We start from the raw sequence: 27,204 nt of genomic DNA, 5'->3' as shown, positions 1-27,204 counted from the left end.
TGAGCACCTTCTCCCTTGTAATAGTAACTGCACTCACTTCTCTTCCCTCACATCCTTCAACACTTGGCATACTGCTAGTGTCTTCCACAGTGAAGACAGATGCAAAATACTCACTTAGTTCATCTGCCATCTCTTGTCCCCTGTTATTATTTCTCCAGCCTCATTTTTTAGCAATCCCATATCCACTCTAATTTTATATACATACACTTGAGAAAGGTTTTCTATCAACCTTGATATTGTTTGTCAGCTTGCTTTCATATTTCATGATTTTCCTCCTAATGAATCTTTAATTGCTCTCTGTGGGATTTTAAAAGCTTCCAATTCCTCTATCTGCATGCTAATTTTTGCTTTGTTGTATGCCCTCTCTTTTGCTTTTACATTAGCTTTGACTTCCCTTGTCAGCCACAGTTGCATTATTTTGCCATTTGAGTATTTCTTTGTATTTGGAATATATCTATCCTGCTCCTTCCTCATTATTCTCAGATTCTCACACCATTTCTGCTCTACTAACATCACTACTAGCATCTCTTTCCAATTTAGTTTAGCCATCTCCTCTCTCATACCACTTGAATTTCCCTTATTCCACTGAACTACTGCTATGTCAGGCTTTACTTTTTCCCTATCATATTTCACGTTGAACTAAATCATATTGGGAGCTGAACGTCCAAGGATACACGGTGTATCAGAAGGATAGGCAGGTAGGCAGAGGGGGTGGCGTGGCTTTATTGGTAAGAAATGATATTAAATCATTAGAAAGAGGTGACATAGGATCGGAAGTGCAGAATCTTTATGGGTTGAGCTAAGAAATTGCAGGGGTAAAAGGACCCTGATGGCAGTTATATACAGGCCTCAAAACAGCTGCAATGATGTGGATTACAAATTAAAACAGGAAATAGAAAAGGCTTGTCAGAAGGACAGTGTTATGATAATTGTGGGGGATTTTAACATGCGAGTGGATTGTGAAAATCAGGTCGGCACTGGATCTCAAGAGAGAGAATTTGTAGAATGTCTGCGAGGTGGCTTTTTAGAACAGTTTGTTGTTGAGCCCACTAGGGGATCGGCTGTACTGGATTGGGTATTGTGTAATGAGCCAGAGGTGATTAGAGAGATTGAGGTGAAGGAACACTTGGGGGTCAGTGATCATAACATGATTGAGTACACTGTGAAGTTTGAGGAAGAGACGCCGAAATTCAATGTGTCGGTATTTCATAGAAACATAGAAAAGAGGTGCAGGAGTAGGCCATTTGGCCCTTCGAGCCTGCATCGCCATTCAGTATGATCATGGCTGATCATCCAACTCAGAACCCTGTACCTGCCTTCTCTCCATACCCCCTGATCCCTTTAGCCACAGGGGCCATATCTAACTCCCTCTTAAATATAGCCAACGAACTGGCCTCAACTGTTTCCTGTGGCAGAGAATTCCAGAGATTCACCACTCTCTGTGTGAAGTTTTTCCTAATCTCGGTCCTAAAAGGCTTCCCCTTTATCCTCAAACTGTGACCCCTCGTTCTGGACTTCCCCATCATTGGGAACAATCTTCCTGCATCTAGCCTGTCCAATCCCTTTAGGATTTTATACGTTTCAATAAGATCCCCCCTCAATCTTCTAAATTCCAATGAGTATAAGCCTAGTCAATCCAGTCTTTCACCATATGAAAGTCCTGCCATCCCAGGAATCAATCTGGTGAACCTTCTTTGTACTCCCTCTATGGCAAGGATGTCTTTCCTTAGATTAGGGGACCAAAACTGCACACAATACTCCAGGTGTGGTCTCACCAAGGCCTTGTACAACTGCAGTAGTACCTCCCTGCTCCTGTACTCGAATTGTCTTGCTATGAATGCCAGCATACCATTTGCCTTTTTCACCGCCTGCTATACCTACATGCCCACTTTCAATGACTGGTGTATAACGACACCCAGGTTTTGTTGCACCTCCCCTTTTCCTAATCGGCCACCATTCAGATAATAATCTGTTTTCCTGTTTTTGCCACCAAAGTGGATAACTTCACATTTATCCACATTAAATTGCATCTGCCATGAATTTGCCCACTCACCTAACCTATCCAAGTCACCCTGCATCCTCTTAGCATCCTCCTCACAGCTAACACTGCCGCCCAGCTTCGTGTCATCCGCAAACTTGGAGATGCTGCATTTAATTCCCTCATTTAAGTCATTAATATATATTGTAAACAATTGGGGTCCCAGCACTGAGTCTTGCGGTACCCCACTAGTCACTGCCGTTTATTCCCACTCTTTGCTTCCTGTCTGCCAACCAATTCTCTATCCACATCAATACCATACCCCCAATACCATGTGCTTTAAGTTTGCACACTAATCTCCTGTGTGGGACCTTGTCAAAAGCCTTTTGAAAATCCAAATATACCACATCCACTGGTTATCCCCTATCCACTCTACTAGTTACATCCTCAAAAAATTCTATGAGATTTGTCAGACATGATTTTCCTTTCACAAATCCATGCTGACTTTGTCCGATGATTTCACCGCTTTCCAAATGTGTTGTTATCACAACTTCGACAACTGACTCTAGCATTTTCCCCACCACGGATGTTAGGCTAACGGGTCTATAATTCCCCGGTATCTCTCTGCCTCCTTTTTTAAAAAGCGGGATTACATTAGCCACCTTCCAATCTTCAGGAACTAGTCAAGAATCTAAAGGGTTTTGAAAAATTATCACTAATGCATCCACTATTTCTTGGGCTACTTCCTTAAGCACTCTGGGATGCAAACCATCTGGCCCTGGGGATTTATCTGCCTTTAATCCCTTCAATTTACCTAATACCACTTCCCTACTAACATGTATTTCCCTCAGTTCCTCCATCTCACTAGACCCTCTGTCCCCTACTATTTCCGGAAGATTATTTAGGTCCCCCTTAGTGAAGACAGAACCAAAGTAATTATTCAGTTGGTCTGCCATGTAGAGTGGAAGGAAATTTCAGTGGAGTAAAGAAAATTACAGTGGCATGAGAGAGGAACTGGCCAGAGTTGACTGGAAAGGGACACTGATGGGAAGGACGACAGAGCAGCAGTGGCTGGAGTTTATGCGAGAAGTGAGGAAGGTGCAAGACAGATATATTCCAAAAAAGAAGAAATTTTCAAATGGAAAAAGGATGTAACCGTGGCTGACAAGAGAAGTCAAAGCCAAAGTTAAAGCAAAAGAGAGGGCAGACAAGGAAGCAAAAATTAATGGGAAGACAGAAGATTGGGAAGTCTTTAAAAGCTTACAAAAGGAAACTAAGGTCATTAAGAGGGAAACGATGAACTACAAAAGGAAGCTAGCAGATAATATCAAAGAGGATACTAAAAGCTTTTTCAAGTATATAAAGAGTAAAAGACAGGCGAGACTGGATATAGGTCCAATAGAAAATTATGCTGGAAAAATTGTAATGGGAGATAAGGAGATGGCGGAGGAACTGAATGAGTATTTTGCATCAGTCTTCACTGAGGAAGACATCAGCAGTACATCGGACACTCAAGGGTGGCAGGGAAGAGAAGTGTGCGCAGTCACAATTACGTCAGAGAAAGTACTCGGGAAGCTGAATAGTCTAAGGGTAAATAAATCTCCCGGACCAGATGGAATGCACCCTCGTGTTCTGAAGGAAGTAGCTATGGAGATTGTGGAGGCATTAGCAACGATCTTTCAAAAGTCAATAGATTCTGGCATGGCTCCGGAAGACTGGAAGATTGCAAACGTCACTCTGCTATTTCAGAAGGGGGCAAGGAAGCAAAAAGGAAATTATAGACCTGTTAGCTTGACATCGATGGTTGGGAAGTTGTTGGCATCGACTGTCAAGGATGACGTTACGGACTACCTGGAGGCATATGACAAGATAGGCAGAACTCAGCATGGATTCCGCTAGACAAGGGAGATGCAGTGGATGTTGTATATTTCGATTTTCAGAAGGTCTTTGACAAGGTGCCGCACATGAGGCTGCTTAGCAAGAGCCCATGGAATTACGGGAAAGTTACATAGGTGGATACAGTGTTGGCTGATTGGCAGGAAACAGAGAGTGGGAATAAAGGGATCCTATTCTGGTTGACTGCCAGTTACCAGTGGTGTTCCACAGGGGTCCATGTTGGGTCTGTTTCTTTTTACATTGTACATCAACAATTTGGATTATGGAATAGATGGCTTTGTGGCTAAGTTTGCTGATGATACAAAGATAGGTGGCAGGGCCGGTAATCCTGAGGAAACAGAGTCTGCAGAGAGACTTGGATAGATTGGAAGAATGGGCAAAGAAGTGGCAAATGAAATACAATGTTGGAAAGTGTATGGTTTCTGCACTTTGGCAGAAGAAATAAACGGGCAGACTATTATTTATATGGGGAGAGAATTCAAAGTTCTGAGATGCAACGGGACTTGGGAGTCCTCGTACAGGATACCCTTAAGGTTAACCTCCAGGTTGAGTCGGTAGTGAAGAAGGCGGATGCAATGTTGGCATTCATTTCTAGAGGAATAGAGTATAGGAGCAGGGATGTGATGTTGAGGCTCTATAAGGCACTGGTAAGACCTCACTTGGAGTACTGTGGGCAGTTTTGGGCTCCTTATTTAACAAAGGAGGTGCTGACGTTGGAGAGGGTTCAGAGAAGATTCACTAAAATGATTCCAGGAATGAGAGGGTTAACATATGAGGAACGTTTGTCTGCTCTTTGACTGTATTCCTTGGAGTTTAGAAGAATGAGGGGGGACCTCAGAGAAACATTTTGAATATTGAAAGGCATGGGCAGAGTGGATGTGGCAAAATTGTTTCCCATGGTGGGGGAGTCTAGTACGAGAGGGCATGACTTAAGGATTGAAGGGCGCCCATTCAGAACAGAGATGCGAAGAAATGTTTCTACCCAGAGGGTGGTGAATCTATGGAATTTGTTGCCACGGGCAGCAGTGGAGGTCAAGTCATTGGGTGTATTTAAGGCAGAGATTGATAGGTATCTGAGTAGCCAGGACATCAAAGGTTATGGTGAGAAGGCAGGGGAGTGGGACTAAATGGGAGAGTGGATCAGCTCATGTTAAAATGGCGGAGCAGACTCGATGGGCCGAATGGCTGACTTCTGCTCCTTTGTCTTATGGTCTTATATTGTGATCACTGTCTCCTAAGGGTTCCTTTACCTTAAGCTCCCTAATCGCCTCCAGTTCATTACATAACACCCAATCCAGTATAGCTGATGCCCTAATAGGCTCAATGACAAACTTCCCTGAAAGCTATCTCAAGAGACTCAGTCTCTTGAGATCCATTACCAAACTGATTTTCCCAATCCACCTACATGTTAAAATCTCCCATGACGATCATAACATTACCCTTTTGACAAGTCTTTTCTCTTTCCCATTTAAATCTGTGGTTCACATTCCAGCTACTGTTGTGAGGCCTGTATATAACTGCCATCAGGGTCCTTTTACCCTTACAGTTTCTTAACTCAATCCACAGGGATTCAACATCTTCTGATCCTATGTCACATCTTTCTAATGATTTAATGCCATTCTCCACCAGCAGAGCCACACCATCCATCTGCCTACCTTCCTATCCCTCTGATACAATGTGTAACCTTGGACATTCAGCTCTTAACAACAACCATCTTTCAGCCACCATTCAGTGATGGCCACAACATCATACCTGGCAATCTGTAATAGTGCAACAAGATCATCCACCTTATTTCTCGAACTCCGTGCATTGAGATACAACACTTTAAGTACTGTATTTGCTACCACTTTTGATTCTGCATTCCTAATGCACTGATACGCATCCTGCTGGCTGCAATTTTGTCTGATCATTTGCCTGCTCTTCCTAACAGAGTGACTGTATAGTGTCTTCGCTTTTTTACCATCCGTCCTCTCCTGAGTCCCATCACTCTGGTTTTCACCCCCCTGCAAATTAATTTAAACCCTCCCCAACAACTTTAACAAATCTGCCCGCAAGAATATTGGTCCTCCTCGGCTTCAAGTGCAACGCGTCGCTTGAACAGGTCATACCTCCCCCAGAAGAGATCCCGATGATCCAACAACCTGAAGCCCTGCCTCCTGCACTAGCTCCTCAGCCAGGCACTTACCTGCCAAATCATCCTGTTTCTACCCTCACTAGCACATGGCACAGGCAGCAATCCAGAAATTACTATCCTGAAGGTCCTGCTCTCAACTTTCTGCCTAGCTCTCTAAATTCTCTCTTCAGGACCTCATTGCTTTTCCTTCCCATGTCATCAGTACCAATATGTACCAAAACATCTGGCTGCTCCCCCTTCCCCACCCCCTCCAAAATGCTGTAGACATGATCTGAGACATTTCTGATCCTGGCACCTGGGAGGCAACATACCACCCTGTTGTCCCATTCACATCTACAGAATCTCCATCTGTATCGAGTCCCAAATCACTACTGCTCCCCTCTACTCCCTCCTTCCCTTCTACACCATGGGCTCATGCTCAGTGCCAGTACCCCGGTCTCCATAGCATTCCCATGGGAGGTCATCTCCCACAACAGTATCCAAAACAGTATACTCATTATTGAGGGGAATGGCCACAGGGGTGCTCTGCACTAACTGTCTATTCACATTTCCAATTCTCCTGACAGTCACCCAGCTACTCTGCTCCTGCAACTTCGGGGTGACTACTTCCCTGTAACTCTGATCAATTATCCTCTCTCTCTCCTGTCCAGCTGCTGCTCCAGATCCCTAACACGATCTTCAAGGAGCTGCAGCCGGATGGCACTTCACGCCTATGTAGTTCACCGGGAGACTCTGGATCTCCCAGGACTCCAACATCTGGCATGAAGAAGACACAACAGCCATGTATTAATATGTAGAGCACAAGTCCAGGAGCCAAGTATTGAGCGTGGCTGAACCTCAGAGGCAATAATGTTCTGTCCAGAAAAATCTATCCACCATTGCCCTTTGCTTCCGGTCACTGCATTGGGTCTACTTTCCCTTCCATGCGATGGAGTTTTTCAGCCTGGCATGCAGCACCTTGCCGAAAGCATTCCTAAACTCCACATTTTACAGCAGCAACACTGACCGCATGGAAATCACTGCATCCTCATCTACAACGAATCAAGTACTTTTCGCACTTGGTCCGTTCGTTGCCTTAGTACCCGGCTTCGCACAGTGGTTGTGCTGGAGAGAGAGGTTGGGGTGAGTAAGAGGGGGAAAAGGGGCAGAGGGGGTTTCGGAGAAGGGGTGGGAGGGGAGGGGGAAGGATTAAACGCTGCTTTGGCTGAGATGTTGCCGCAGATCGGGCGCGGTCCGCAGAGCGAAACATCTTCCCCGCGGTCGCGCCTCGCCTCCCCTCCCCACCCCACCCCTCTCCCTCCCCACCCCTCCCCTCTCCCTCTCCCTCTCCCTTACCCCGCCGGCCAGCTGGCCTGTCTCTCCGCCGCTGCTCCCGTTTTCCGGCCTGAAGGCGGGAGCTCTGCCTGAGGTGAGTTGGGGTCGGGTGGGGAGGGGAAGATGTGGGAATTTAGGGAGTGTGGGCAGACGTAGATGAGGAGTGGGGTGTGAAACGCCGCCCCTCCCGAACATTCGCCCACCGATTGCGGAGCGCTCACCTCTCGGCAGCATCCCGTCCCGGGGAATGGGGAGTGTGCAGTGCGGCTGCTTTCACCAACCAGTACGGTCGCGGTGCTAAACGCGTAACCTGGTGTCGCCCAACCCACAGTCCACTAGAGACGTTAATAAATCTCATACAGTATCACCTTAGCTCCGTGTTCGCTGATCTCTGCTCGTCTCAGATATAAATCTCTGCCTCCCAAAGGCCTACTTTATAATTGGTTGTTAATATTTCGTTAATTCTATCATTAACATTTTAAGGGAGAGGTTTTCGTCGGCAGATACGATGGGGAAAAGTGATCAGGCCCATGTGTAATTGTTCATAAATTCGGATGAACATAGAAGATTGAGTTGCATGGGTGGGCAGGGGAATGGGGTTTGCTTTCTTGTTGCTTTGCCACTTGTTGTGTTCTGTGTTGTTCTGCCAAGTATGGTGGGCAAGCTGTGTTTGTGCTGGAATATATGTTGACACTTGCAGGCTGTGGTGTGTTGGTTGTATGCTGACTAGAGACAATGATGAACCAATTCCTGGGAGCTCACATCACGGATGACCTCACCTGGCCCCTTAATGCCACCTCCCTGAACAAGAAGGCACAGCCTAAGAAGACTGAGGCAAGCAAGGCTCTCCCTCCCCATCTTAACTGTGTTTTACAGGAGCACCACTGAGAGCATCCTGACAAGTTGTATGGGAGCAGTCGAGCATTGGACCAGAAGTCCCTACAAAGGATGATGTGAACAGCTGAGAGGATCATAGGGGTCTCCCTACCATCCATTGGGGTCAATTATCATGGGGGCTGTGTACGCAGGGGCCTTAGTATTATTAAGGATCCCAGCCAGCCATCCATCCAGCATCCTCTTGGATTCTCTACCATCAGGCAGGAGACTATGATGCATAAATACAGCAATGGTCAGGATGATCAACAGTCTCTTCCCCCTGGCTATTAGGTTTCTGATCTTCAAGCCGCATCATATACAAAGTGTAACTGGTTAATCTTTTCCGTACCTTACAATATTCAATATTAATGCACTTTAGTTTGTCACTTACATGTGATTCATCTGTAGATTTTATCCTTACCTTCATAAGTTTTCGTGTGTGTCCGTCCATCGTCGACATCGATGAGGACCTCAACACCATTATGATGGTGTCGAGACTAGCGCGTGATTTGGATTTAAGTGAGGGAGAGTTGCGCAGTGTCAGCCTCACTCTCTCTTCCCAATTCCCATCTGGATCCAGTGGCAAGACGGAGTCGAGACGGCTGGAGATGGGACTAATGCTGTGCTTTACACCCTGGTTCAGAGAAACGTCTCATTTCTATATACATTATATACGTTCACAAAGGATGATTCCAGGAATGAAAGGGTTATCATACGAGGAATGTTTGATGGCTCTGGGTCTGTACTCTCTGGTACTGTATTTAGAAGGATGGCGGGGGGATCTCATTGAATCCTTTTGAATGTTGAAAGGCCTAGATGGAGTAGATGTGGAAGGATGTTTCCCATGGTGGGAGAGTCTAGGACAAGAGGGCACAACTTCAGGATAGAGGGGCACCCATTTAAAACAGATGCGAAGAAATTTCTTTGGCCAGAGGATGGTGAATTTGTGGAACTTATTACCACAGGCATCTGTGGAGTCAGGTCGTTTGGTGTCTTTAAGGTATTGAAGGGTTCTTGATTGGACATGGCATCAAAGGTCATGGGGAGAAGGCCGGGTTGAGGAGGGGAGAAAAGGATCAGATGTGAATGAATGATGGAGCAGACTTGATGGGCCAGATTTCTGCTCCTATGTGTTTAGGTCTTATGGTTATAGATGTTTATATAGTTAAATGACAATAAACTTGACTTTAAATGAGAAAGTATGACAGGGAAAAGACGGTAAAGGAACCATGGTTGATAAGAGGTGGAACATCTAATTTAGAGGAAGAAAGAAGCATAGATCAAGCAGGGCTCTTGAGTACTGAGGTGCAGCCAGAATGGAGCTTAGGAAGGGACTTAGGAGAGCCAGAAGAGGGCACGAAAAGGCCTTGCTGAGTAAAATTAAGGTAAACCCTAAGGCTTTCTACATGTATGCGTAGAACAGGAGGATGACTGGGGTGAGGGTAGAACCATTTAGAGATAAAGAGGAAACATGCCTGGAGTCGGAGGAGGTAAAGAAACTCCTTAATTAATACTTTGGTCCAGTGTTCACCAGTGAGGGGGACCTTGAAAAATGTGACACAATGAGGCCAAACTCAGGGTGGAGTAGCAACACCTCATGTTCTGTCTAGGGAGCCTCCAATCCAATTGCATGAATATTGATTTCTCCACCCTCTCCCCTCCCTCATTTTTCCATTCCCCATTGTCGTTCCCCTTTCATCCTTTTTTTTTTCCTCACCTGCCAGGTCACATCATCACTTGTGAGAGGTAACTCTCTACCATCAGCATCAGTTTCCCTTCACCAAGCCAATTTTCAATCCAAGTTTAAACAAGAGAAAATCTGCAGATGCTGGAAGACTAAGCAACACACACAAAGTGCTGGAGGAACTCAGCAGGCCAGGGAGCAACTATGGAAAAAAGTACAATCGAGGTTTTGGGCTGAAACCCTTTGGCAGGAGAGGAGAGAAAAAGCTGTTGGGTAGATTTGAAAGGTAGGGGGAGGGGAAAGAGAAATGCCAAGCGATAGGTGAAACTTGGAGGGGAGGGATGAAGCAAACAGCTAGGAAGTTGATTGGAGAAAGAGACAGAAGGCCATGGAAGAAAGAAAAAGTTGGGGGGGGGGCACCACATTGTATTCCATTTGGGTAGCCTCTAACCTGATGACATGAACGTCAATTTCTCAAACTTCCAGTAATACCTCCCCCCCTCACTATTCCCATCCCCTTGTCCCTCTCTCATGTTATCTCCTTGCATGCCCATTGCCTCCCTCTCCCCACCCCCCCCATTTTTCTTTCTTCCATGGCCTTCTGTCTGTTTTTCCAATCAACTTCCTAGCTCTTTACTTCATCCCTTTCCCTCCAAGTTTCATTTTTCTCCAGTCCTGTTAACAGGTTTCAGCCCGAAACGTCGACTGTACTTTTTTCATAAATGCTGCCTGGCCTGCTGAGTTCCTCCAGCATTTTGTGTCTGTTTCGATCCAAGTAGCCAATTTGCCTTGGATCCCTTGGGTCCTAATCCTTTTGGATGAGTCTCCTATGTCCAGCCTTAACAAAGGCCTTGCTAAGGACCACTTAACTTTCCTCACAAATATACTTTGTTCCCTCATTCAGATCAGCCTGACCTGCCCTTGATGAAGCCACACGGTCTATTGGTCCATCCATTTCCAAGTGATCATTTATTCTGTCTCTCAGAATTTTTGTCCAATAGCCTCCTTACCACTGATGTTAGACACACAGACAGATCTGGAACTTACTAGACTTTTTCCTGCTACCCTTCTTAAAAGGAGCGATCACATTTTCCATCCTCCAGTCACTTAGTAGTAAAGAGTTAAAAATCACAGCCAGAGCCTTGGCTCCCATCGCAGCCTGGGGTAAACCTCATCTAACACTGAGGATTTATCCACCTGTAAGCTTGCCTTATTGAGTACCTCCTCTTTATTTTCAATGGGTTTCAATGGGTACATTTAATGTCAGAGAAATATATACAATATAAGTCCTGAAATTCTTTTTCTTCACAAACATCCACAAAAACAGAGAGATGGCCCCAAAGAATGAATGACATTTAAACGCTAGAACCCCAAAGTGCCCCCTCCAGCTTCTCCCTCCCACACACAAGCAGTAGCAAGGCAATGAACACCCTCCACCCCCGCCAGCAAAAAGCATCGGCGTCCTCCACCGAGCACTCAAGTGTGCAGCAAGCAGCAATAAAGACACAGACCTGCAGTACCCCAAAGACTACTCATTCACCCGGTAACTCGACATACCACAGGCTCTCTCTCTCCCTAATAAGAGAAAAAGAGGTGTCCCTATTTCATAGCAAGAGGGGAGACATAACAAACAACTTGCTGATTTATCATGTTACAAGTCTTTTGCGTCGCTGTTTCCGAGCTCTGAGTCCTGAGAGTCGGCCTCAGAAAGGCGCAGCCCTTTGGACACACAACCCACAGCAGCTTTTCCCGCTGTTTCGTGTTCTCCCACGATGCTTCAGTCAGGGACACCTAGAATCAGCACATCTCCAGAGCCATGAAAATCTGGAACCCTGAAGGCACGCTGGACTTCCAGGCTGTGTCCTTGGGATATCAAAAAGTCGTGAGGCCCTGACAGCAGGTCCCATTCCCGCAAAGAACTGAAGTCCAGAGTGGAACTCCAGGTCAGGGTCTTCAAAAGAACCTTGAAAAGGAAAAAAAGAGATATCAAAGATAGAAATGGAGCTGTTTATTTACAGAAACTCATCAAAATTTTACTTTTCCTTTTGCTAAATTCCCCAATTCCTTTGTGAATATCATGTTCATTTAGGACTTCTTTAAAACCTACATTCACAGATTGCCTCTGTTGTCCCTAATAGACCCTACTCTTTCCCTGATTTTTTTAGCCCTCAATATACTTGTAAAATGCCTTCAGATTTAGCTCAATCCTACACATCAGTGATATTTACTGAGTCCTTTCGGCCCTCATAATTTCATTCTTATGTGTTTACCAATGTTTTATACTTTTTGACAGGCCTCCATATATTTTAATTACCCTACCCTCTTTTTAACTTTATCTGAACCTCAATATCCCTCAATATTAACAGAATTCCCTGTACTAGTCACCCTGGCCTTCACCCTTACAGGAACATGTTAGCCTGAACTCCACTGAATGCTTCCCACCATGCAGATGTGGACTTACCTGCAGGTTGATGTGCCTCAACTACCTTAGCAAGGTCCTATCTGGTTTTAATGAAATTGGTCTTCTTCAATGATAACGATAATATACCAGGTCTATCCTATTTTTTCCAGCAACAATTTTAAAATATATGGAGTCACGGTCACCATATCCATAATGTTTTTCCATTCCATTTGATGAGCTACATTCTCCAAGATAAGGTCCAGTAAATTTTCTTTCACGGATGATCTAGAATTAGTATTGGGTTTATTGTCACCGATATATGTTGTAAAATCTGTTGTTACGTGGTAGCAGTGCAGACATGATCAGTTACAATATAGGAATAGTGAGGGAGTGTTCATGAACCAGCTGATGGCAGTGGGGACGAGGCTAAGCCTAAATTGTTAAGTGTGAAAGACTCACACCAAGACTCACCAAAGTCTAAGTGTGAGGCTCCTGTACCTCCTCCATGATTGTAATAATGAGAAGAGGGCATGAGAATAATGGTTGTAGATGGGTCATATTCTGCATGGAGGTCATTGACTCATGGAGGTGTGCCTCAGGGATCTATTTTGGGACCACTTCTCTTCATGATTTTTATAAATGACCTGGATGAGGAAGTGGAGGGATGGGTTAGTAAATTTGGTGATGACACGAAGGTTGGGGGGTGTTCTGGATGGTGTGGAAGGCTGTCAGAGGTTACAGTGGGACATTGATAGGATGCAAAACTGGGCTGAGAAGTGGCAGATGGAGTTCAAACCAGATAAGTGTGAGGTGGGTCATTTTGGTAGGTCAAATATGATGGCAGAATATAGTATTAATGGTAAGACTCTTGGCAGTGTGGAGGATCAGAGGGATCTTGGGGTCTGAGTCCATAGGACACTCAAAGCTGCTGCACAGGTTGTCTCTGTGGTTAAGAAGGCACACGGTGCATTGGCCTTCATCAACTGTGGGATTGATTTGAAAAGCCGAAAGGTAATGTTACAGCTATATAGGACCCTGGTCAGACCCCACTGAGAATACTGTGCTCAGTTCCGGTCACCTCACTACAGGAACAATGTGGAAACTATAGAAAGGGTGCAGAGAAGATTTACATAGAACATAGAATAGTACAGCACAGTACAGGCCCTTCGGCCCACAATGTTCTGCCGACCCTCAAACCCTGCCTCCCATATAAGCCCCCAACTTAAATTCCTCCATATACCTGTCCAGTAGTCTCTTAAACTTCACTAGTATACCTGACTCCACCACTGACTCAGGCATTGCATTCCATGCACCAACCACTCTCTGAGTAAAAAGCCTTCCTCTAATATCCCCCTTAAACTTCCCACCCCTTAGCTTAAAGCCATGTCCTCTTGTATTGAGCAGTGGTGCCCTGGGGAAGAGGCACTGGCTATCCACTCTATCTATTCCTCTTATTATCTTGTACACCTCTATCATGTCTCCTCTCATCCTCCTTCTCTCCAAAGAGTAAAGCCCTAGCTCCCCTAATCTCTGATCAGGCAGCACCCTGGTAAATCTCCTCTGTACCCTTTCCAATGCTTCCACATCCTTCCTACAGTGAGGCGACCAGAACTGGACACAGTACTCCAAGTGTGGCCTAACCAGAGTTTTATAGAGCTGCATCATTACATCATGACTCTTAAACTATATCCCTCGACTTATGAAAGCTAATAGCTCATAAACATTCTTAACTACCCTATCCACCTGTGAGGCAACTTTCAGGGATCTGTGGACATGTACCCCCTGATCCCCCTGCTCCTCCACACTACCAAGTATCCTGCCATTTACTTTGCACTCTGCCTTGGAGTTTGTCCTTCCAAAGTGTACCACCTCACACTTTTCCGGGTTGAACTCCATCTGCCACTTCTCAGCCCACTTCTGCATCCCATCAATGTCTCTCTGCAATCTTTGACAATCTTCTACACTATCTACAACACCACCAACCTTTGTGTCGTCTGCAAACTTGCCAACCCACCCTTCTACCCCTAGATCCAGGTCGTTAATAAAAATCACGAAAAGTCGAGGTCCCAGAACAGATCCTTGTGGGACACCACTAGTCACAATCCTCCAATCTGAATGTACTCCCTCCACCACGACCCTCTGCCTTCTGCAGGCAAGCTAATTCTGAATCCACCTGGCCAAACTTCCCTGGATCCCATGCCTTCTGACTTCCTGAATAAGCCTACCGTGTGGAACCTTGTCAAATGCCTTACTAAAATCCATATAAATCACATCCACTGCACTACCCTCATCTATATGCCTGGTCACCTCCTCAAAGAACTCTTATCAGGCTTGCTAGACACGATCTGCCCTTCACAAAGCCATGCTGACTGTCCCTGATCAGACCATGATTCTCTAAATGCCCAGAGATCCTATCTCTAAGAATCTTTTCCAACAGCTTTCACAGCACAGACGTAAGGCTCACTGGTCTATAATTACCCAGACTATCCCTTCTACCTTTTTGAACGAGGGGACAACATTCGCCTCTCTCCAATCCTCCAGTAACATTCCCGTGGACAACGAGGACATAAAGATCCTAGCCAGAGGCTCAGCAATCTCTTCCCTCGCCTCATGGAGCAGACTGGGGAATATTCCGTCAGGCCCCGGGGACTTAGCTGTCCTAATGTATTTTAACAACTCCAACACCTCCTCTCCCTTAATATCAACATGTTCCAGAACATCAACCTCACTCATATTGCCCTCACCATCATCAAGTTCCCTCTCATTGGTGAATACCGAAGAGAAGTATTCATTGAGGACCTCGCTCACTTCCACAGCCTCCAGGCACATCTTCACACCCTTATCTCTAATCGGTCCTACCTTCACTCCTGTCATCCTTTTTTTCTTCACATAATTGAAGAATGCCTTGGGGTTTTCCTTTACCCTACTCGCCAAGGCCTTCTCATGCCCCCTTCTTGCTTTTCTCAGCCCCTTCTTAAGCTCCTTTCTTGCTTCCCTATATTCCTCAATAGACCTATCTGATCCTTGCTTCCTAAACCTTATGTATGCTGCCTTCTTCCACCTGACTAGATTCTCCACCTCACTTGTTACCCATGGTTCCTTCACCCTACCATTCTTTATCTTCCTCACCAGGACAAATTTATCCCTTACATCCCGCAAGAGATCTCTAAACATCGACCACATGTCCATAGTACATTTCCCTGCAAAAACATCATCCCAATTCACACCCGCAAGTTCTAGCCTTATAGCCTCATAATTTGCCTTTCCCCAATTAAAAATTTTCCTGTCCTCTCTGATTCTATCCTTTTCCATGATAATGCTAAAGGCCAGGGAGTGGTGGTCACTGCCCCCCAGATGCTTACCCACTGAGAGATCTGTGACCTGACCCGGTTCATTACCTAGTACTAGATCTAGGATGGCATTCCTCCTGGTCGGCCTGTCCGCAAACTGTGACAGGAATCCGTCCTGGACACACTTAACAAACTCTGCCCCATCTAAACCTTTGGAACTAATCAAGTGCCAATCAATATTAGGGAAGTTAAAGTCACCCATGATAACAACCCTTTAATATATGCTGTTTAAGACCATAAGATAAAGGAGTAGAAGTCGCCCATCGAGTCTGCTCCACCATTTTATCATGAGCTGATCCATTCTCCCATTTAGTCCCACTCCCCTGCCTTCTCACCATAACCTTTGATGCCCTGGCTACTCAGATACCTATCAATCTCTGCCTTAAATACACCCAATGACTTGGCCTCCACTGCTGCCCGTGACAATAAATTCCATAGATTCACCACCCTCTGACTAAACAAATTTCTTCGCATTTCTGTTCTGAATGGGCGCCCTTCAATCCTTAAGTCATGCCCTCTCGTACTAGACTCCCCCATCATTGGAAACAACTTTGCCACATCCACTCTGTCCATGCCTTTCAACATTCGAAATGTTTCTATGAGGTCTCCCCTCATTCTTCTAAACTCCAAGGAATACAGTCCAAGAGCGGACAAACGTTCCTCACATGTTAACCCTCTCATTCCCGGAATCATTCTAGTGAATCTTCTCTGTACCCTCTCCAACGTCAGCACATCCTTTCTTAAATAAGGAGACCAAAACTGCCCACAGTACTCCAAGTGAGGTCTCACCAGCACCTTATAGAGCCTCAACATCACATCCCTGCTCCTATACTCTATTCCTCTAGAAATGAATGCCAACATTGCATTCGCCTTCTTCACTACCGACTCAACCTGGAGGTTAACCTTAAGGGTATCCTGTACGAGGACTCTCAAGTCCCGTTGCATCTCCGAACTTTGAGTTCTTTCCCCATTTAAATAATAGTCTGCCTGCTTATTATTTCTGCCAAAGTGCATAACCATACACTTTCCAACATTGTACTTCATTTGCCACTTTTTTGCCCATTCTTCCAATCTATCCAAGTCTCTCTGCAGACTCTCCGTTTCCTCAGCACTATCGGTCCCTCCACCTACCTTCGTATTGTCAGCAAACTTAGCCACAAAGCCATCTATTCCATAATCCAAATCTTTGATGTACAATGTAAAAAAGAAGCGGCCCCAACATGGACCCCTGTGGAACACCACTGGTAACCGGCAGCCAACCAGAATAGGATCCCTTTATTCCCACTCTCTGTTTCCTACCAATCAGCCAACGCTCTATCCACTTCTGTAACTTTCCCGTAATTCTATAGGCTCTTATCTTGTTAAGTAGCCTCATGTGTGGCACCTTGTCAAAAACTTTCTGAAGATCAAAATATACAACATCTACTGCGTCTCCCTTGTCTAGCATACTGGTAATTTCCTCAAAAAATTGTAATAGGTTTGTCAGGCAGGATTTTCCTTTAAGGAATCCATGCTGAGTTCTGCCTATCTTGTCATATGCCTCCAGGTACTCTGTAACCTCATCCTTGACAATCGACTCCAACAACTTCCCAACCACCGATGTCAAGCTAACAGGTCTATAATTTCCTTTTTGCTTCCTTGCCCCCTTAAATAGCGGAGTGACATTTGCGATCTTCCAGTCCTCCGGAACCATGCCAGAATCTATCGACTTTTGAAAGATCATCGCTAATGCCTCCGCAATCTCCACAGCTACTTCCTTCAGAACACGAGGGTGCATTCCATCTGGTCTGGGATATTTATTTACCCTTAGACTATTCAGCTTCCTGAGTACTTTCTCTGTCGTAATTGTGACACTTCTCTTCCCTGCCACCCTTGAGTGTCCGGTATACTGCTGATGTCTTCCTCAGTGAAGACTGATGCAAAATACTCGTTCAGTTCCTCTGCCATCTCCTTATCTCGCATTACAATTTCTCCAGCTTCATTTTCTATCTGTTCTATATCTACTCTCACCTGTCTTTTACTCTTTATATACTTGAAAAAGCTTTTAGTATCCTCTTTGATATTACTTGCTAGCTTCCTTTCATAGTTAATCTTTTCCCTCTTAATGACCTTCTTGGTTTCCTTTTGTAAGGTTTTAAAAACTTTCCAATCCTCTGCCTTCCCACTAATTTGTGCTTCCTTGTATGCCCTGTCCTTTGCTTTAACTTTGGCTTTGACCTCTCTTGTTAACCATGGTTGCATCCTTTTTCCATTCGAAAATTTCTTCTTTTTTGGAATATACCTATCTTGCACCTTCCTCACTTCTCGCATAAACTCCAGCCACTGCTGCTCTGCCGTCTTTCCCGCTAGTGTCCCTTTCCAGTCATCTTTGGCCAGTTCCTCTCTCATGCCACTGTAATTTCTTTTACTCCACTAAAATACTGACACATCAGATTTCGGCTTCTCCTTTTCAAATTTCACAGTGAACTCAATCATGTTATGATCACTGCCTCCTAAGGGTTCCTTCACCTCAATCTCTCTAATCACCATTGGTTCATTACACAATACCCAATCCAGTACAGCCGATTCCCTAGTGGGCTCAACAACAAGCTGTTCTAAAAAGCCATCTCGCAGACATTCTACAAATTCTCTCTCTTGAGATCCAGTGCCGACCTGATTTCACAATCCACTCGCATGTTAAAATTCCCCACAATTATCATAACAATGACCTTCTGACAAGCCTTTCCTAGTTCCTGTTGTAATTTGTAGTCCACATCCCTGCAGCTGTTTGGAGGCCTATAAATAACTGCCATCAGGGTCTTTTTTACCCTTGCAATTTCTTAGCTCAACCCGTAAAGATTTTGCACCTTCCGATCCTATATCACGTCTTTCTAATGATTTAATATCATTTCTTACCAATAAAGCCACGCCTCCCCCTCTGCCTACCTTTGTATCCTTCCGATACACCATGTATCCTTGGACGTTCAGCTCCCAGAGACATGCATCCTTTAGCCAGGGCTCTGTGATGGCCACAATATCACACCTGCCGATCTGTAACTGTACGACAAGATCATCCACCTTATTGCTTATGCTGCGTGCATTTAATTATAACACCTTAAGACTAGTATTTGGTACTTTTTGCTTGAGATCCTGCAAGAGATCTCTAAACATCGACCATATGTCCATATACATTTACAAGGATGTTGCCTGAATTGGGGAGCATGCCTTATGAGAATAGGTTGAATGAACTTGGCCTTTTCTCCTTGGAACAACAGAGGATGAGAGGTGACCTGATAGAGGTGTATAAGATGATGAGAGGTATTGATCATGTGGATAGTCAGAGGCTTTTTCCCAGGGCTGAAATAGCTAACACAAGAGGGCACAGTTTTAAGGTGCTTGGAAGCAGGTACAGAAGAGATGTCTGGGGTAAGTTTTTTACGCAGAGAGTGGTGAATGCGTGGAATGGGCTGCCAGCAACTGTGGTGGAGGCGGATCCGATAGGGTCTTTAAGAGACTCCTGGATAGGTACATGGAGCTTAGAAAAATAGAGTTGCTATGGGTAACCCGAGATAATTTCTAAAGTAAGTACGTGTTTGGCACAGCATTGTGGGCTGAAGGGCCTGTTTTATGCTGTAGGGTTTTCTATGTTTCTAGGGCATATCCCAGGTGGTGAGGGTTCCTCGTGGTGGATGCCATCTTTTTGAGCATTGCTTTTTGAAAATGTTCTCAATGGTGGGGAGGCTGGTGCCTGTGAAGGAGCTGACTGAGTCCAATCCTCTGCAGCCTCTTGTGATCCTGTGCACTGGAGCCTCCATACCGGAGGGCGATGCAACCAGTCACAATGGTTTCCACCCTGCACACAGAAATTTACAAGTCTTTGCTGCTGAAAATCTGAAGTAAAAGCAGAAAATGATGTAAGTACTGAACCAGTAAAATTTTCTGATGAAGGTTTGTTAACCTGAACCATTAATATTGTTTATCTCTCCAGTCTGCTGAGGATTTACAATGTTTTCTGTTTTAATATCAGATATTAGAGCACAGGGAAGTGAACAGAAAGTATATATTTCTCACTGATGGTGCTGAATTGGCAAAAGATGACTTTGTAGATTTAACATGAAGCAAGTCCTACTCAGACAGAAAGCTGTCAGAATGTTGCGAATCATAGTAAGTGTGGCATCAGCCATTGTCCTACCATCACAGTTCTGTGGGCAGGAACAAGTAGATGTGACTGTGAGTGAGGCAGGTAGGAGGACCCAAGAGGTGGTGCTGGAGGAGCCTCAGCCTTTGAATTTGTCCAAGGACCTTGAGGTTCTTGCACCTTGTGTGGGTGGATGGGAGTGGAGGCTATAGATGAATATCGTTACTGTGGCACCATGGTTTAGGAAGCTATTCAAGAGGGGGAGAGAAGAGAAATGCAGTTGTAATTGGGAACAGTATAGTCAGGAGAAAATCCTCCAGCACACAGATTCAGAATCACAAAGACTGTGTTGTCTGCCTGGTGCCCACGTTCGGGCATCTCATCTGACCTGCAGAGGAACTTGGATTCAAAGGGAAGAGATCCAGTTATTGTGGTCCATGCCAGTATTAATGATGTGGGAAGAATGAAGGAAGAGACTGTGATGAGGAATATGAACAGATAGGGACTGAATTAAAAAGCAGAACTAAAACAGTAACAATGTCTGGGTTGTTCCCTGAGCCGTGAACAAATTGGCACAGGGTTAATAGGATCAGAGCTAAGTGTGTGGCTTAAAGGTAAAGGAAATATAAATGTAATGATTGGCTTTATTTGTCTCATGTACATCACAACATGCAGTGAAATGCAGAACAGTACACTGTACTGCTGTCAAAAACAACGAATTTCATGACATATGTCAGAGATAATAAACCTGATTCAGATTCACATTGAAACTCTCCATCCATCAGAGATGTTTACCAGGAGTGCTGCGTACGCAGGGCCCTTAGCACTGTCAATGACCCCTCGCATTTGTCCAACAACCTATTTTGTCCCCATGGCATTGAGTTCAAAAGTCGTGACATAATGTTACATCTATATATGTTTTTAGTAAGACCCCACTTGGAGTACTGTGTTCAGTTCTGGTCGCCTCACTACAGGAAGGATGTGGAAACTATAGAAAGGGAGCAGAGGAGATTTACAAGGATGTTGCCTGGATTGGAGAACATGCCTTATGAGAATAGGTTGAGTGAACTTGGCCTTTTCTCCTTGGAGAGACGGAGGATGAGAGGTGATCTGATTGAGGTGTATAAGATGATGAGAGGCATTGATCGTGTGGATAGTCAGAGGCTTTTTCCCAGGGCTGAAATGACTAATACAAGGGGACATAGTTTTAAGGTTCTTGGAAATAGATACCGAGCAGATGTCAGGGGTGAGTTTTTCACACGGAGAGTGGTGGGTGCATATAATGCACCACCGGCGGCAGTGGTGGAAGTGGATACACTAGGGTCTTTTAAGAGTCTCTTAGATAGGTACATGGAGCTTAGAAATAGAGGGCTATGTGGTAGGGAAATTCTAGGCAGTTTCTAGAGTAGGTTACATGGTCGGCACAACATTGTGGGCCAAAGAGCCTGTAATGTGCTGTAGATTTTCTGTGTTCAATGTTCTCCTAGGGAAGGTATGACCTGTACAGAAGGGATAGGTTACTCCTGAACCTGAGGGGGACAAATATCCTTGTGCGCAGGTTTGCTAGAATAGTTGAGGAGGGTTTAAGCTAATTTGGCAGGGGCATGGGAACCAGAGTGATAGTGGGAGCAGTTGGTATGCAAGCAAAGGCAGTGTGTGGTGAGACTGAAGAAGGACAGGCAGATTATAGGGCAGAATCACATTCAGTGGGATGAGTTGCAGTGTAATAGGGGAGAAAATTGAGAAGGTGAATATAAGACTGAAGATATTGTACTTGAATGCATGCAGTATATGGAACAAGGTAGATGATCTTGTAGTGGAGTTAGAGATTGGCAGGTATGATGTTGTGGGCTTCACTGAATTGTGGCTGAAAGAAGATTATAATTGAGAGCTTAACATCCAAGGATACATATTGTATTGAAAGGACTGGCTGGTGGGCAGAGGGGGTAGCACAGCTCTGTTGGTAAAAATTAAATCAGTTCCTTAGAAAGAGGTGACATAGGGTCAGAAGATTAAAATCCTTGTGGGTAGAGTTACAAAATTGCAAGGGTAAAAAGATCCTGATGGGAATTGCATTCAGGCCCGCAAACAGAGATGAGGATATGGGTTACAAATTACAATGGGAGATAGAAAAGGTATGTCAAAAGGGCAATGTCATGATGGTCATGGGAGCTGAAGGGAGTGGCCTGAACTTTTCCATAGAGGCTGCCTGGCCTACTGAGTTTCTCCAGCATTTTTTGTATGTGGTGCTTGGATTTCAGGCATCTGCAGATTTTCCCTCGCTTATGGTAAGAGAAGGGAAAAACCCTGATCTCAAACCTCTGCTGCCATGCATGTCACAGAGCATGTCAAACCCAGTCATGGAGAAGGCTTCAGAAGTAAACCCCCGAGGGAAAAATCCAGAATTGGAGTCCCTAAGGCAGTCCTACATGGAGTTCTATGCTGATCGGCAACTTCTTCGATGCTGTTGGTACTAAACTGTATTGGTCTCTGCCGTTCCTTTGGGTTCATCAGATGTGTGGAGAGGGGGAGCTTGCTACATGGGTAACAGCTTGCTCTCCATATCGTACTGCCCAGGCTTGCATATCTAGACAGCTAGGATGCAATATCCATGGTCAGCTCTGACCAACGGAGGCCCTCACCTCACTAGCATGAATAGAGCATTGGCAAACTGTGGGAATTAGAGGGAGCCCTTTTAGATTGGCTGCTGATGTTTAGTGGTGTTCTGCAGGGAACCACTTTTTTATATGTTGATGGAATTGGTGGCTTAGTGCCCAGGTTTGTGGATGATACAAAGATAGGTGGAGGGGCATGTAATGTTGAGGAAACATTGACTCTGCAGGAGAACTTGGACTGATTCGGGGAATGGGAAAAGAAATTCTGTTTGGGGGGAACCAAACTGAAGAGATGGAGGAAGGGGAGTTTGGCACACAAATAGAGAAAGCTTTGAGACAATGCAAGAGGGAGGATAGGCAGGTGATAGAGAAGGGATGCACTCAGACCAATGGTTTGAGATGTGTCTATTTTATTGCAATGAGTTTTATGAACAAAGCAGATGAATTTAGAGCGTGGATCAGTACCTGGAGCTATGATGTTCTGGCCATTATAAAGACTTGGATGGCTGAAGGGCAGGAATGGTTACTTCGAGTGCCAGGCTTTAGATATTTCAGAAAGGACATGGAGGGAGGCAAAAGAGGTGGGGGCATGGCACTGTTCGTCAGAGATAATGTCATGGCTGCAGAAAAGGAGGAAATCATGGAGGGATTCACTGTGGGTGGAAGTTAGAAACAGGAAGGGGTCAATAAATCTACTGGGTGTTTTCTATAGACCACCCAATAGAAACAGGGACATCGAGGAGCAGATAGTGAGACAGATTCTGGAAAGATGTCATAATAACAGGATGTCGTGGTGGGAGATTTTAACTTCTCAAATATCGATTGGCATGTCCCTAGAGCGAGGGGTTTAGATGGGGTGGAGTTTGTTAGGTGTGTTCAAGAAGGTTTCTTGACACAATATGTAGATAAGCCTATAAGAGGAGAGGCTGTACTTGATCTGGTATTGGGAAATGAACCTGGTCAGGTGTCAGATCTCTCAGTAGGAGAGCATTTTGGAGATAGTGATCACAATTCTATCTCCTTTACCATAGAAAAAAAAAATTCTATCTCCTTTACCATAGCATTGGAGAGGGATAGGAACAGACAAGTTAGGAAAGCGTTTAATTGGAGTAAGGGGAAATATGAGGCTATCAAGCAGGAACTTGGAAGCATAAATTGAGAACAGATGTTCTGAGGGAAATGTATGGAAGAAATGTGGCAAATGATCAAGAGATATTTGCGTGGGGTTCTGCGTAGATACATTCCAATGAGACAGGGAAAGGATGGTAGCATACAGGAACCGTGGTGTACAAAGGCTGTTGTAAATCTATTCAAGAACAAAAGAAGAGCTTATGAAAGGTTCAAAAACTAGGTAATGATAGAGATCTAGAAGATTATAAGGCTAGCAGGAAGGAGCTTAAGAAAGAAATTAGGAGAGCCAGAAGGCGCCATGAGAAGGCTTTGGCGGACAGGATTAAGGAAAACCCCAAGGCATTCTACAAGTATGTGAAGAGCAAGAGGATAAAATTTGAGAGAATAGGACCAATCAAGTGTGAAAGTGAAAAAGTGTGTATGGAACTGGAGGAGATAGCAGAGTTACTTAATAAGTACTTTGCTTCAGTATTCACTACAGGAAATGATCTTGGTGATTGTAGGGATGACTTACAGTGGACTGAAAAGCTTGAGCATGTAGATATTAAGGAAAAGGATGTGCTGGAGCTTTTGGAAAGCATCAAGTTGGATAGGTCACCGGGATCAGATGAGATGTACCCCAGGCTACTGTGGGAGGTGAGGGAGGAGATTGCTGAGCCTCTGGCGATGATCTTTGCATCATCAATGGGGATGGGGGAGGTTCTGGAGGATTGGAGGGTTGTGGATGTTCCATTATTCAAGAAAGGGAGTAGAGATAGCCCAGGAAATTATAGACCAGTGAGTCTTACTTCAGTGGTTGGTAAGTTGATGGAGAAGATCCTGAGAGGCAGGATTTATGAACATTTGGAGAGGCATAATATGATTAGGAATAGTCAGCATGTCTTTGTCAAGGACAGGTCGTGCCTTACGAGCCTGATTGAATTTTCTGAGGACGTGACGAAACACATTGATGGAGGTAGAGTAGTAGATGTAGGGTATATGGATTTCAGCAAGGTATTTGATAAGGTATCCCATGCAAGGCTTATTGAGAAAGTAAGGAGGCATGGGATCCAAAGGGACATTGTGTCATGGTTTGGTCTGTGAAGTCCGCGTTCCAGTTCACGGTTTGGTCCATGGACTCCAGGTCATTCCGGCTGTCCTTGTTTCAGTTAGGCTTAATCATAGGCACCTGATGCTCGTCTTGGGGCTGGGAATATAAGTGGCCCTGGGTTCGAGTGTGGATGCTGGTTCGTCTCGTCAGTATCCCATCCTCACCTCCATGGTGTGAGTCAGGCTGTCTTTGCTGTTACCCTGCGGTTGGATCTGTTCCTTCCTGTCCTTGCCTCTGTTGGGTAAGCCAGGCCATCTTTGCTGTTACCCTGAGGCTGGACTGTCCCCTTCCCTTCCCCTTCCTTCTGAAGCCTCACCTGCTACCTTCGCCTGTGTCCTCGCTTGTAACCCCGTCAGATTCAACTGCCAGGGCAAGATCGGGGCTTTGCTGTGTCTTGATAAGGAACTGTCTTTCGTTGTTTGGAACTGTCTCTTTGTGTTCTTGCCATCACTAGGTAGGTCCGGCCGTTTTCTGTTACCTTGAGTTGGGAACTGTCTCATCGTGTTCAGCATTCTGTGTATGAGTCCCGGCCCCACGTTCTGTTCCCAAGGAGGGGTCCTGGCTCTGTGTTCTGTGTATGAGTCCCGGCCCTACGACCTGTTCCCAAGGAGGGGTCCCGGCTCAGTGTTCCATGTCCCTGTGTTCCTGTGTCTCTCAAGACCAAGGCTCCAAGCATCTAGTCCTCGTCCAAGGCTCCGAGCATCCAGTCCTCGTCCAAGGCTCCAAGGTTCCTGTCTCCCAAGACCACATCAGGTCTTCGCCTAGCTCCGGAGTGTGAGCCCGAGTCAAGACCCAGGTTCTGGGTCCTTGCCCAGTCTCTGGCTCGGAGTCCAAGCCCAGTCTCCTAGTTCCTAGTTCCTTGTCCTGGTCCTGCTTTCCTAGCTAAAGTCCTAGTCCAAGTCTGTGTTCCTGTCCCAGCTCCTAGTCTGTGTCCTGTCCCGTCCCTAAGCCTAGTCCAGTCCAGTTCCTAGTACTTCAGTGTCTGTGTCTTGCATTTGGGTCCGCCATCAACACTCACCTTATGACACATTGCTTTGTGGATCCAGAACTGGCTTGCCCACAGAAGGTAAAGAGTGGTTGTAGGCAGGTCATATTCTGCATAGAGGTCGGTCACCAGTGGAGTGCCTCAGGAACCCCTACTCTTCGTGATTTTTTATAAGTGACCTGAATGAGGAAGTGGAGGGATGGGTTAGTAAATATGCTGATGACTCAAAGGTTGGGGGTGTTGTGGATAGTGTGGACGGCTGTCAGAGGTTACAGCGAGACTTTGATAGGATGTAAAACTGGGCTGAGAAGTAGCAGATGGAGTTCAACCCAGATAAGTGTGAGGTGGTTCATCTTGGTAGTTCAAGTATGATGGCAGAATATAGTATTAATGGTAAGACTCTTGGCAGTGTGGAGGATCAGAGGGACCTTGGGGTCTGAGTCCATAGGACACTCAAAGCTGCTGCGCAGGTTGACTCTGTGGTTAAGAAAGCATATGGTACATTGGCCTTCATCAATCGTGGGATTGAATTTAGGAGCCGAGAGGTAATGTTGCAGCTATATAGGACCCTGGTCAGACCCCATTTGGAGTACTGTGCTCAATTCTGGTCGCCTCACTACAGGAAGGATGTGGAAACCATAGAAAGGGTGCAGAGGAGATTTACAAGGATGTTTCCTGGATTGGGGAGCATGCCTTATGAAAACAGGTTGAATGAACTCGGCCTTTTCTCCTTGGAGCAACGGAGGATGAGAGATGACCTTATAGAGGTGTACAAGATGATGAGAGGCATTGATCGTGCAGATAGAGGCTTTTTTGCAGGGCTGAAATGGCTCACACAAGAGGGCACAGTTTTAAAGTGCTTGGAAGTAGGTACAGGGTAGATGTCAGGGGTAAATTTTTTTTACACAGAAAATGGTGAGTGTGTGGAATGGGCTGCCAGCAACAGTGGTGGAGGCAGAAATGATAGGGTCTTTTAAGAGACTCCTGGATGGATACATGGAGCTTAGAAAAATAGAGGGCTATGGGTAAGCCTAGGTAGTTCTTAGGTAAGGACATGTTACCTTTGTGGGCCGAAGGGCCTGAATTGTGTTGTAGGTTTCTATGTTAATTTGCAAATTGAGTCAGTGGTGAGGCAGGCAAATGAGATATCAGCATTCATTTTGAGAGGACTACAATGTAAAAGCATGGATGCAATGTTGAGGCTCTCTAAAGCACCGGAGAGGACTCCTCACCTGAAGGATTGTGAACAGTTTTGGACACCTTATGCAAGAAAGGATGTGCTGACATTGGAAAGGGTTCAAAGGAGATTTACGAGAATGATTCTGTGAATGAAAGGGTTATCTTATAAGAAACGTTTGATAGCTCTGAGCCTGTACTTGGTGGAAATGAGAAGAATGGGGGGGGGGGGCGGGGATCTCACTGAAACCTACCGAATGTTGAAAGGCTTCAATACAGTGGAAGTGGAGCGAATGTTTCCCATGGTGGGGGGGGGGGGGGGTCAGGACCAGAGGGCACTGCGTCAGAATATAGGGACATTCATTTAGAACAGAGATGAGGAATTTCTTTAGCTGGAGAGGTGAATCTGTGCAACTCATCATTACAGGTGGCCGAGGAGGCTCGATCATTGGGTATA

General features: G+C 45.3%; 1 protein-coding gene and 1 pseudogene across 1 annotated transcript in view; one reads left to right on the top strand and one right to left on the bottom strand.

Annotated features, from left to right (window-relative positions):
- Positions 1 to 7,421, bottom strand: part of tspan11 (tetraspanin 11) — an 81,536-nt gene extending 74,115 nt beyond the window's left edge. Inside the window, exon 1 of the mRNA XM_072269308.1 lies at positions 7,344 to 7,421. The gene's annotated coding sequence lies outside the window, so the exon portion shown is untranslated. The remainder of the gene's footprint in view (positions 1 to 7,343) is intronic.
- The window catches only part of LOC140203264 (uncharacterized), a 45,220-nt pseudogene extending 19,856 nt beyond the window's left edge, over positions 1 to 25,364 (top strand).
- Positions 25,365 to 27,204: the final 1,840 nt, after the last annotated feature.

The sequence above is a fragment of the Mobula birostris genome, chromosome 9 (assembly GCF_030028105.1).
Source record: "Mobula birostris isolate sMobBir1 chromosome 9, sMobBir1.hap1, whole genome shotgun sequence".
In the NCBI taxonomy this organism is placed as follows: Eukaryota; Metazoa; Chordata; class Chondrichthyes; order Myliobatiformes; family Myliobatidae; genus Mobula; species Mobula birostris.
This window is presented reverse-complemented; position numbering and strand designations above follow the sequence as displayed.